A 13300-nucleotide genomic window follows, 5' to 3' on the forward strand; every position below is an offset into this window, starting at 1 on the left:
ATAAGACTCTCTCATTTTTGTTTTCTTTATGTAGCATAGAGTGCTGCCCCTGGTGCGAATCATACCTCAATCTCGCTTGACTTGGCATTCTCAAGTATTGGTTAGAATGTCTTTCTTTGGATCGTAATGTAGGCTTTTGGATAGGGTTAGAAAGAAATGATATCAAAAGGCTCAAAACCACTTGAATGGATTCAAAATTACAACTTTTGGAATCAGATTTCTTACAACAATCACAACTTTCTGCCCCAGTTTCTTTGCTTGGGGAATTTTGAATTTTTATTTTGATGGGACCGAACCGTGAGGCTGCCTACGTATCCTTAAAAGGAATCAGATCGAACGTAGTTCATGACATAGGAATTGCTTTGTTTTTGTACTTTTCTCTCTTTCTCTTTTTCTCTTTTTCTCTTTTTCCTTTTCTTTTCTTTTCTTTACTCTTTTTCCATTTTTTCTTTCTCTTTTTCTCTTTTTTTCTCTTTTCTCTCCCTTTTTCTGTATCATATTTCTAAACTCTACTTCTAGTTCCAAAAGAGGGATATAAAAAAAATAAGGCTCAAAGGGGTGACAAAGGATAAACTATTTAGATAGCAGAATAAAATGTTTTCGTCATTCCAATCTTCAAAACATGCCAAACACAAACAACACAATTAAATAAACCAAAGAGATCATACGTAATATCTTTTGACTGCATTAGAATTGATAGCCATATCCATATATTGGCCTTCTACATTTGTTAAATACAAAGCACCATTGGACAACACTCTCGTTACGATGAACGGCCCCTGCCAATTTGGGGCGAACTTGCTTTTTGCTTCAGCCTGATGTGGATAGATATGTTTTAATAGTACTTCTTTTATCTACCCCATTTTCACACAATTCGGGCTTTGTGATCTCAAAATCCCTTCACTTATTTCCTCAAATGTCCATATCATCTCCCAAATTGCTTCACGATTAAACTAACTTTTTAAAACCAGGCTGAGAGTTACGCATGCATGTCATATCACTATAGTCAATAGGAAAAGGACTATAAAAAGAAAAGAGAACTAAACAAAAACGACTAGAAATAATAGAAAACAGAAAATTGCATTGGACAGATGGTGAATGGGTTTGAACAACAAAACAAGCAAACTAAACTGGGGTTACAACCCTGGAACAAACCTAGACAACACTAAACGAGCTACTGCGACTAAACAAACTAGGAAAATTAAAAAGATAGAAGGGTTTGAGTCACAAGACAATATCTGGATTACAACCCTGAAAATTACCCGGACAACAGAAATGACAACAAAATAAACCGCCAAGACTCCACCCCAGCTAGCCAAAAGAGGAGCGTCTTTCCAATTACCAAGCTCTGCATCTTAGCCACTGAGTTCAACATCAACATTTCTAGAACCTTCACAAGTCTTCCTCTCATTGTCTTTAGCAAATTGCTTTTGGGTCCCTTTGGCCGGCTCATTCTTATGCTCAACTTTCGGAACCAAGAGTGATAGCGCTGAAAGCTTTGCGGCAACTGGCCCTCTGAGGATCTTAGAATAGTTCTCATATTCGTTTTTCACATGAATCATGTCCTCCATATGCGTCTCGGGTAATGGACTTTGGATGGTATCTGCTGTATTTGGATTTTGCGCGGTAATGTCACCTGCGTCAATATGCTTCTAGACTGCTCCTTTCAGACGCCAACACCTTTCTATGTCATGCCCTGGGGCATCTGAACAATATGCGCACCTTTGAGAAAAATCAAACTTCTTTAGAAGAGGGTTTAGATTTTTTATCTGAATCGGCTTCAACATGTCCAATTGCCTCAACCTTTGGAATAGAGTGGCATACGATTCTCCAATAGGGGTGATTTTCTTTTTTCAGTAGTCTTTTCATTTTATATTCTGGCCTCGGCTGGAACCTTTTGCGAGCAGGTGGTTGATATGCCTGAGGGGGCGGGTGAGACATTTGTGGAAGTGGTGCGGGCCATCGCGGGCCTCGGGGATGTGGAGCATATGGTAGTGTATTGTGGACGGGGTATCGGGGAAGTGATGTGCAATTTTGGGGGTTCTGTGGAGAGGATTACAAGGATATCTATGGGGTCGATATTGAGGTTGAAAGCATTTAGCAAGAACGACCACTGGATCTTGTCATCGGCGGGGCTCAGCAACATCTTTTCTATCAATGAGAGGACTGTCCCGAGCAACTTGTTCGTTCCATCTGAGCCAAAAATCATTAAAACTTTCCTTGGGTTTCTTTTCCATCTAAGATAGGGAGGAGCGGTCTGGGACAATGTCTATATTGTACCGACATCTTGACGATTATGCCATTCCAAAGCTGCCCCAGTCAAGCTCTCACTGAAATACGCCATCAACAAATCATCTTTCTCTCCAACACTTCTCATTTCACTGCAATAATCCCTCAAATGGGCTACCAGATCTCCGTACCTATCATATAAGTTAAACTTTGGCACTTTAAACCCTGCAGGAAGGCAAACGGCAGGGAACATACACAACTCTTTGTAAGACATGTTAACCTGGTCTCCCATCCCTTGCATGTTCTTTAAGGACTGTTCTATGCTTTTCAGTTTCCTGTATATCTCGTCTCACCCTTCTTTTCCCATGACTTTTTCATGTTCAGCATGAAGCTCATCCCGAGGGCTCTTCTTGTATGAGTCAGGAACCTTGTGGGCAACCTCTGTGGGGTAGTATTGGGCATCATGAGCTTTGAGTGGATATTCATTGTTGGGAAAAGTGGATATGACAGGAGGGAAATTTTGGGGAGAGGTAATTGGAGGATGAGTGATAGAGCTACTAGGACGGTTGGGAAAGCTATGATAAACGGGTGGATCTGGAGAGTATGGGGGATCATCCGGCACTATGACCGGAGTTTGGGTAAATGAAGCATCTAAGAGGCTAGGAGGTGGCGAGGGTGGTGTCTTCCCAGTCATCCAGGCTTGATACATGTCCATCATGTGTTGTCTTAACATCCTTACCTCATCAGCCAAACCATTGTTCTATTCAACCAACTGCTTTCGGGTACCGGTATCAACCAACCCAATTTTGTTGTTATCCACCATTGCCTTTTGACCTTATGTTGTGGAGAGGATTTACTACTTCGAGAACCACAAACCAACCACCTTTCTGCTATGAAGATATCAAAAGGAACAAAATGGGGTCATCCCGTTAACGTTAGGGCATTTAACAGATAGACAACCACACATTGGGGATGCAAGGCACCTAAGCAGTTAACCATTTCTATTATGCATTTGATCGGTTGCTTGTGTCATCCCGGCTTTTCCTAATTTCCATTTGCAACTTCTTCCTCTCTCTTTTTTTTCACTCATGTCTTTCTTTGCTTGATTTCTCGTTGCTCTTTATTCTCTTATTTCTCCCTCTTGCTTTGTCATTGTTTCCTTCCTACAGTTTCTTGCTTTCTCTCTCTCTTTTTCTTTTCTTTTCTCTCTTGTTTTCCCCTTTTTCTCTCTTTTTTTTTCTTTTTTTTCTTCTCTTTTGTTCTTTTGGTTATGATCGAATCCTATGGAGATTGCCTACGTATCATGACCCTGCATGAATCATATCTTTGCATAGTTCTGGGGGGATAAGTGTAAAAATAAGTAATAAAATATTTTGGGATTTTCATAAAAAGAAAATGCTTTGATTACAACGACACGAAAACTAACAGACTCAAAAAGACACTAACAGACTTTGATGAAAAGATGAAAATACAAACTCAAAACAAACTAACAGACTCCAACAGAAAATGAAAATACAGACTCGAAAATAGACTAACAAACTCCAATGAAAATCACGAATACATCAATACCTCAACTGCTCTTGGGGCCCGTGGGACATCATTCGGTCTCGCCACGGGCCTACGTGCTAAATCCCCTTGGAGGTGGTAGAGATCTTCCATTATCTGGCGGACAAAGGTCACCAAAGTGGCCAAGAACATGGATCTAGTCATACCCTCACAACTACTGCACTTCATCGCGTTGTAGTCGGCGATCCTTCTAACTCTCTCTCTTATGACACCCTTTCCTTGCAACAAACGCCCAATCTGCTGGGCCCTGGCTTTCAAAGTTTGTTTGGCTACATGATTCTATTCTTGAAGTTGTTGTAAATCTCTTTCTAACTGCGCCATTGCTGTATAATAGTGTTCTCTTTCAGCCTTAAATTCTTTCGCCTGCTTGATCATCTTGTTCTCACTGGTGATGACCCTTTCCTTCAACCCCGCAACCTCATTGTCGTATTTCTCTTTTAATTGTTTAACCAGACGCGCTCGTTCTTTCACATTCTTAGCCAATTTTGTTCGAGCCCTGGCTAGTTCACCATCTGCTTTGTTCAAATCAAAACCATGCTCATCCACCTTCTGCCTAAGGTTCTTTATAAGCTTTTCATCCTTTGCACTTCTGGCGGGATTTTCAGTTGCTGTTTTCATTTCTCGAATCTGGGCTCGAAGGGCCTTATTTTCTTTGGCAAGCTTTTCCCTTTCACCCTCATCCGCCGCAGCTTGCAAACCGTTCTTGAATTGGAGATCCCTGACTTGCTTTTCCGGCCTTCCTATTATGGCCTTGTACTCATTCTCCTTGGCCAACCAAGCTCATTGTTCTTGCGACGCCTCAATGAATTCTTGAATGTGAGGCTTTTTGGCTGGTCTTTCCGGTTCGGCCCTTGCAGTTTTCTTCTTTCTATACTAGGCAAGGTAGGCGGGTGAGACCTTGCCTCTAGATAGGTCATGCACTCGAGTGTTCGCTGTCAAATACTGACACTCGTTCCAAATAGAACGAACTATTTCTTCATGAAATTGTCCATCGGAGCTAATCTCGACCGCATAAACACTAAGATTTTCATCTGGGTGCATCACCTGACACCTTCCCAACTGTCTCATCGGCTAGTATGGAGTGTAAGGCTGAATGCCTCGAAGACCCATTAGGAGGAAGTAAGGACCGGTGGCGGGCATATACACAATTTCTTCAACAGGAAGTCAACCCAGTGTCCATTCTATTTGCCCCGCAGTAATGGAGCAAAGGCGGGATACCCAATCTCCAAATCCTTCTGGTGACTTGAACCCTGAAATACTTATGTTGAACCCTTCTATGCAACTTTTCTCTACGGACCTATAACTCATATACTGAGGGCGGTGACACAGGTGTTCGATCATCCACATTTGTAGTAGCAAATTGCATCCCTCGAAGAAATCTGCCCCAGCTTTACAAGCAGTGAGAGCTCGGTATATCTCAGACACTATCATAGGGGCAAGGGTGCTCTTAGCGTTGGTAATCAAGAATTTGACGACTCCAGCCACCCGCAGATCGATATTCCCATCTTTCTGCGAGAACACCACGAGGCCTAAGAAAGCTACCATGAAGGCGAAACGCCTATGCTCATCCCATTTTGCTCGGTTCCCTTTGCCACAAACCCCGCTTTCCGAGTTGTCGAATCTTCCTACATACCCGTACCTCTGGTATATGAAACGTAGAGTGGAAAAACCGTCCACCAACTCAGAGTACAGGATTCCCTTGCTTATTTTTAGCAAATCCATGAATTTGTGAGAGTGAACGGCTCTTGGAGCTATCAGATACTTTTGCCTCAGACCTTCAATACTTCCCATATAACCTGCTATCTCTTCTAAGGTGGGTGTGAGTTCAAAATCCGAGAACTGCAAGACATTGTGAGCTGGTTCCCAAAACGTAACCAACGCCTTTATGATGTCTCCTCTAGGCATGATCTTCAACAACCCGGTGAGACTTCCCAAGTGTAGATTGACCTTATCTTGCTCTGATTTACCCAGATTTTCCCACCACATATGCAACTCCAAAGGGATCTTGTTCATGACTATTATTGGCAAACTTTGACTCGTGCTCATTCTGCATATTTATTAGGGTGATTAAGCAAAATCAAGACTCATTTGGCTCAAAAACAAAGTTAACATTATTTTTCTCTCTCTTTTTTTCAAATTTTTATTTCAAAATAAAACTCGGCTTTGCAAATACGGCCTTTCAGCACTACCGGGGAGAAGATTTTAAGGCTGTGCTTGTTAACCGGCCAAAATGCCAAAACAGAGACCAAAGGTGGTTGTTCTTGCAAAAACAGCCTTTCGGCGCCCTTTGGGGACATTCGGCTATTCTCGACAAGAATGGTTTTACCTTACTTATTTCCAACAAAGTAATAAAATTTGGTGCCTTTTGGGCTATTTTTGCAAAAAGGAAGTTGGACCCGATGGGGGTTCCCTACGTATCCCACATCCGGTAAGAATCAAACTGGCGTAGTTCGGGAAATTTTGACAAAACAAAAACCAACTTTTTCTTTTTTTTCAAAACAAAACAAAAATTTCTCTCTTTTTTTTTCTTTCAAAATTTCGGCAGAGTTTCAGTATATTTTGGGACATCGGTTTTTCAAAAACAAGCAATTATCTCTCTTAGCCCTCACATTGACTTTCCTTCTCTCAACCATTCCCCTATAATCCGGTCAACATGCAAATCCCAAGCAAATGAATGCACAAGTAGCAAGTAGGATGTATCAGGATGGTCTTTTTCATTTCGGGTACACCTCTCCTAGACAGACCCAACCCCTGTGTTGAGTCTCCAAAGTCAAATGCACATGATGCAGATAAGCGTTCCTACTAGGGATCCGGCATGAGGCTTTGTTATACTAGGTATAAAACCTAGGTTTATTGTTCTAGACCTGGCTTACCCGAGCGGACAACTCGAGCCGGGGGGAGGGGGGGAGGGGCAGCGTACTGGGAATACAGAAGCTTCACCGGCTTTGTAACTTGTCCGAACCTCGTTCTAAAATGGGATAAGACTCTAGACAGAAGAGAAGTCACACGAAGTGCACCCTTCTCCATGATTTAGAAGACTCAGAAGGAAGAAGGGTTTCGTAGCAGTTTATACACAGTTCACAGAATATCAAAGCGGTAAAAGCAACACTTAGCACATTAGGCCCAAACATGTAATAAAATCAGATAATAAATAAAGCCAACTATAACAATTCATCTAAGCTCGAGTTCTGAACGTTGAACCAGAGATTCTAGGTTCGTCGTCCCCAGCAGAGTCGCTAGAGCTGTCACACCTCCTTTTTACCTACACCCCCGGAAAGGGAGTATAAGGGAGTTTTTTTCAACTTAAAGTGACAATCGAAATGGGATTTATTCATTTAATGATTCAGAACCGCTTGGGATAATTTTATGGTGTCCCAAGTCACCGGTTCAAAAAACCCGAATCGAGGAAAAGATTGACTCTGTATTACAGTCCGCGAACACAAAAAGCTGGGTAAGGAATTCTGTTAACCCGGGAGAAGGTATTAGGCATTCCCGAGTTCCGTAGTTCTAGCACGGTCGCTCAACTGTTATTATTGACCTATTATATGATTTTAAAACACTTTTGAACCAATGTGCATTTTAACTTTAAACCGCTTTTAATTATTTTAACGAAGATTTCAACGTCATCCAAAACACATCTTTGGACCACGCCACATGAAATGCACCCGCATTCCGAGACACATTTTATTTAACGCTGTTAAGATTTGGATTTGGGTCGTAAACAAGCATATATGCAAAGAAGAAGAAAAATATCGCATTCAACTCAATAAATACCAAGTGCAAAAGATTTTTAAGAGAGCAAGGTGCGAAAAGGACCTCTAACGAGTAAAAATTCCTTGCAACGTTAGAATCAACATCTGACCCTTAAGATCAGAAACTCGAACAGCGACCTCGATGACAGTCCGAATCAACCCGATATGGCTCTAAGATTCAAACAGACTCCATTGTTTTCGAAGCAAAATTCAAAACAAAAGAAAAAAACTATTTTTGTGTGAATCTGTCCGTGCTCCTTTCTCTTCCCTGTTTCGAATTTGCAGAGGTTTTTGTCAAGCAGTGGTGAAATCCGGCGACAGCGGCGGCGGCCAAAAATGGAGCTTAAAGGGTGGTCGTTGTGGCTGGTTTGGTGGTTTTGAGATGGGGTCTTTTGGGTGAGGGTAACTGAAGGACACGAGGTTTTAGGGGGGGTCTTGTATGTGTTCAGTGGCGGATGCTAAAGTCTTAAGCTCCTAGGGGTCTTTCATGGTTGAAACTCAAGGTCAAATGGTTATTGGCGTCTGGAGAACATGAAATCAGGGGGGTCGGGTTCGAATGAGACGAAAATCTGGAAGGGGGGGGTCGTTTGTGAGAAGCTGCGCAGCTTTTCAGTCTTTGTTTTTTCTTTTTTCAGATTTTAAGCATTACCTTATATGTAGAGTCTAGGTTTAGGTGTGTTTTTGTGTATTTTGCTAATTAGTCCCTAGGTCTTTTTGTGTTAAGTCCTTAGGGTCTTTTTTATTTGTTTTTGGTTCCATAGAAGAGTCTAGAAGGGTCCCTAGGCTTAATGGATTAATCCAAATTAGGCCAAGAATTGGGCTCTAAAACTCTTAAAATTATGATCCAACACCGTAATTGACTCCTTCTTAAAATAAGATAAAAATACTATACAATGCAAAAACTAACATGAAACTATTATATATTTTTTGTATTTTCAAGATTATGTAAAGATAAAAATAAGGTACTATTTTTGTATATTTTTTATTTAAATTTAATAAAGATACGTAAGCTAAAATATTTTTTGTAATTTTCCATTTTTATGAAGAAAATAAAGTAAAGAAGTCAAAAATAGTTGAAATAGCTATATTAGGCCTAAATTAAATATTTACATGTTAAAATATAAAAAATCTTGGGGAGGGTCAAAAATCACATGTCTACACATCCTACCCCGCCAACCCTGCTTTCATTCCGCCGTTGGCTCAATCCCAAGAACAACCCACTATTGATTCATCTCCAGGCTTCCCCATTTACCACCACTACCAGGGCACCACTTCCCAAACCCCACAAGCACCACCACCCAAACCAGTCCCATACCCTCCTCCACCAGTCACCCCTGTCTTCGTAGCACCCCCACCCGCTACACTCCATCGATCCTCCAGTGAGCCCTTATTCCAAACCCAGGATATCCAATACTACCCCCAGATCCTACCTTCAAGGCCCTAGAGTATTACTCCTATACTCCTCATTTTGACCTCCCTGTCGAGACTGAGAAACCACCTAAAAACCCAGAGCATGAGAAGATGTTCAGGAAAGTTAGAAGCCTGGAACAGTCATTCAGAAATATGTAGGGATTGGGAGGCTAGGTGAGCGTAGCTTACAAGGATTTGTGTCTATTTCCCGATGGTCAGTTGCCGGTGGGATTTAAGATGCCAAAGTTTGATTTGTATGACGGGCACAGAGACCCGGTGGCCCATTTGAGGGGATTCTGTAGTAAAATGAAAAGAACCGGTGGAAAAGATGAGCTATTGATGGCGTACTTTAGCCAGAGTCTGAGTGGCTCGGCATTGGAGTGGTACACTTGTCAGGATCATGGCAGATGGTATACCTGGGATGATTTGGCCCAAGCATTCGCTCGTCATTTCTAGTACAACATCGAGATTGTTCCAGATCATCTGTCTTTGACTAAAATTGAGAAAAAGTCTAGTGAAAGTTTCAGAGTATGGTTTTCGAGGAGAGAACAAGCGGCAAGAGTTAACCCCCTAACCCCCCGATTGAGGAAAGTGAAATGGTGGAGTACTTTCTACACGCTCTGGAGCCCACCTACTTTGGCCACCTGATATCGGCCATAGGCAAGTCTTTCAACGAGGTAGTAAAGATGGGTGGCATGGTGGAAGAAGGGCTTAAATCAAGCAAAATTATGAGTTACTCGGCTATCAAGGCAACTACCCAAGCCATTCAGAATAGTACTGGAGGAGTGATTGGAAAGAAGAATAAAGAAGATGTGGCAACAATTGATTCAGGACCACGATTTGGACCCAGGGGCCCGTCACACCAATATACCCAGCCTCGACCCCATCATTGAACCTGCACCCAAACCCCATATAATCCACCCCAACACTACTTCTCGTCACCAGACCCTCATATTTTTGTCCACAACACCCAGACATATACTCAACCTCCTGCCTATGCACAATGGCGCGCCCAAACCCCACAAAACACCTACCCAGCTCCATAAAATGCTTACCCACCCCCACGAGCCTACCGAAACCTTTTCGGCCCAAGTTTTCAGCCCAATCCAACATTAAAAAATGAGAGGTTGCAGCGAAAGAAAACCTTCACCCCATTAGGGGAGTCCTATACTAGTTTATTCCATAGATTGAGGTAGTTGGATATGCTGAGGCCAATTGAGTCGAAATTGCCAAACCCTCCTCAAAAGAATATTGATTACTCCATGAGCTGTGAATATTGTTCTGGTACTCCGGGGCATGATACGGAGAAGTGTTGGCACTTGAAAAATGCCATCTAGGAGCTCATTGACACAAACCGGATTGAAGTCCAAACTCCAGAGGCACCCAACATCAACCAGAACCCTTTGCCAACCCATCAGGAAACAAACATGATCGAGATAGTACATAAGGGAGGAGAGCCCAAGAAGCCTTCACAGACCGCCATAATGATTCGGTCCAGTGAGGTCAAGCCAGTTAAAAAATCAACAGTTGAAGGATCAGTGAACAAGTTGAGCAGGGCAAACGACAAACCATCTGTGGTAGTCAACAGAGGATCCCCAAGTGATGTTGTGGCTAAGCAAGAAAAGTCAAAATTGGTTGTACCAGGAGTGGAGAACAAGCCTATCATAATTGTAGAGGGTGCCCGTGTGGATCCTATCATCATTAAGCCTGTAACCTGGTTGCCGGTAATCAGCACCAAGGCCATCCCATGGAACTATGAACGGGTGATAGTGACCTATAAGGGAAAGGAAGTGAAAGAAGAAGTCAATGAGGCCCAGGGATTAACTCGTTCGGTGAGATGCTTTGCCCCAGAAGAATTAAGGAAAGCTAAAACACCCAGAGATAATCCAGCCCTAGTAAAGAAAGCAGTGACTGAAGAAGAGGCGGAGGAGTTTCTGAGAAAAATGAAGATACAAGATTATTCCATCCGGAGCAGTTGAGAAAGATGCCTGCTCAGATATCCTTGCTATCAATGTTGATCCACTCAGACAAGCATCGTCGGGACCTGATGAAAATTCTGAACGAGGCTCATGTCCCCGACAAAATTTCAGTGAACCATCTGGAAAAGATCGCCAACAAAATATTTGAGGTGAACAGGGTCACCTTCTCTGATGACGAGTTGCCTGTGGAAGGTACTGAACACAACAAAGCTCTCTATCCTACAGTAAAATGTGAAGATTCTATGGTCACCAAGGTATTTGTTGACAATGGTTCCAGTGCAAACATCTGCCCTCTCTCTATTCTAAACAAGTTAAAGTTGATGATGAGAGGATTCACAAAAACAGCATATGCGTCCGAGGTTTTGATGGCAGAGAAAAAGACTCGGTTGGTGATATAGTGCTTGAGTTGACAATAGGACCAGTGGAATTCACCATGGAGTTCCAGGTGTTGGACGTAGTCGTCTCTTACAATTTGTAGTTAGGTTGACCTTGGATTCATGCCGCCAAAGCAGTCCTGTCCACTTTGCATCAGATGGTCAAGTTCGAATGGGATAGACAGGAGATCGTCGTGCATGGTGAAGACAATTTGTGTGCTCACATTGATGCCTCTATCTCGTTCATTGAGTTTGAAGATGACAAAGGGCCTTGGGTCTATCAAGTTTCTGAAGCAGTGACAGTCGAGAAGGTTCTAGAGGGGAAATGTGTTCCAACTACAAAAATAACCTCCGCATCAGTCATGGTGGCCTTTGAAATGCTGAAAAATGTCTTTGTGTCTGGTAAAGGTCTGGCTGCATCTCTACAGGGTATCATACAGCCAGTATCCATCCCTGAAAATTTGGGTATGTTCGGTCTTGGATTCAAACCTACAGCGGTAAATGTGAAAAGGGCTAAAAGGTTGAAACAGAAGGTGTGGGCACTTCCAAAGCCCATTCCGCGTCTCTCCAGGTCTTTTGTCAAGCCGAGTGCCAGGAAACGCCCAGTGACGACAGTCTCAAGTTCTATGGTTAACATTGATGAGGAGTTAATTGAAAGGTTCCAGAGGTTGTTTGATGATGTGAACATAGTAGAAGGTGGTAAAGGTTATAGCAAAGCGGACGTGCAGTTCGTCGGGCCGAATGTAAAGCTTAACAATTGTAAGGCTACTCCTCTCCTTACCCGGAAGGAGTCTTGGTAGTTTGTTTTGTTTTCCTTTCTATATGGGTCATTCTAGGGTTATGACCCAGACTTTTATTTTCCGCTTGTTGATGTACAAACCATGTTATCCTTTATTTTAGTGAAATGCAATTTCCCTTTCCATCACTCCTGATAGTTTTATTTTTCGTGTGGTGACGAGTACCTATGCGTCGCCAGATTATCTTTTTAGCATGTTCCATTCCCCATTCCTAGTATATTGTTTTTCTGTCTTAATTGCTACTTGCTTATTGATGCTTCCATTTCTAATTGCTTCTTGTTAAATGTTGTTTCTCTATGGAAGGTATTAATTTTTCCGTGTTTTCATTATATTAAATTGTTGGTTTAAGTTGGTTTATTGGTGCTTCATGGTACACTTGGGTTGGTCTCGCTATGTAGTATTAACTGATGAAGTTTTATAATTGTATAGATTTCCCGTTGTTTTGGTTTAAGGCATAAATGTTGTGGAGGGTTTTGAGATAAATTGTGAAATACTTGTTCTTATTTTGTGATTGATACTGATATGGTAGGATCGGGTTGCACGCCTCAATAGGAGGAATAAGGGTGAAATGTGATTGTCTGGTGGGATCGGGTTACGCGCCGCAACAAAAAGTAATAAGGGTGGACAGGTGGGATTGGGTTTCACGCCGCAACAGGAGGAATAAAGGTGATATATTGAGGAGTAATAAGGGTGGACTGGTAGGATCTGGTTGCACGCCGCAGCAAGGAGTAATAAGGGTGAATGTTCATATTGTTATTTGTTATATGGTGGGATTGATATGCGCACCGCATCATTTTGTTGTTTATGGATTCTTCCTCTATTGTGATTTTAATCTGTGGTATTGTAACTCTCTTAAGGATTGGTTATAGGTGAGTACTGGCGTATTATTTGGGTTCCGTATTTATTTGTTGCAAGTTACTGTTCCATTTTTTTTCGTATTTCCTTTTTGCTTTATTATATACTGTAGCAGGTTATACTGTATATGCCCCGCCATAGCCTCGTCAGTACCTCATCGAGTTTAGACTCGACACTTACCAGTACATGGGGTCTGTTGTACTGATACTGCACTCTGCACTTTCTGTGCAAATTTTGGAGCTGGTTATGGCTGATCGAGAGGTCGGTTGCAGGCATTCACCTAGGAGACCCAAGGTAATCCTGCAGGCGTCCACAGGTCCTGTCATCCCCTCCTATGT

Source organism: Nicotiana sylvestris, chromosome 7 (assembly GCF_000393655.2).
Source record: "Nicotiana sylvestris chromosome 7, ASM39365v2, whole genome shotgun sequence".
Taxonomy (NCBI): domain Eukaryota; kingdom Viridiplantae; phylum Streptophyta; class Magnoliopsida; order Solanales; family Solanaceae; genus Nicotiana; species Nicotiana sylvestris.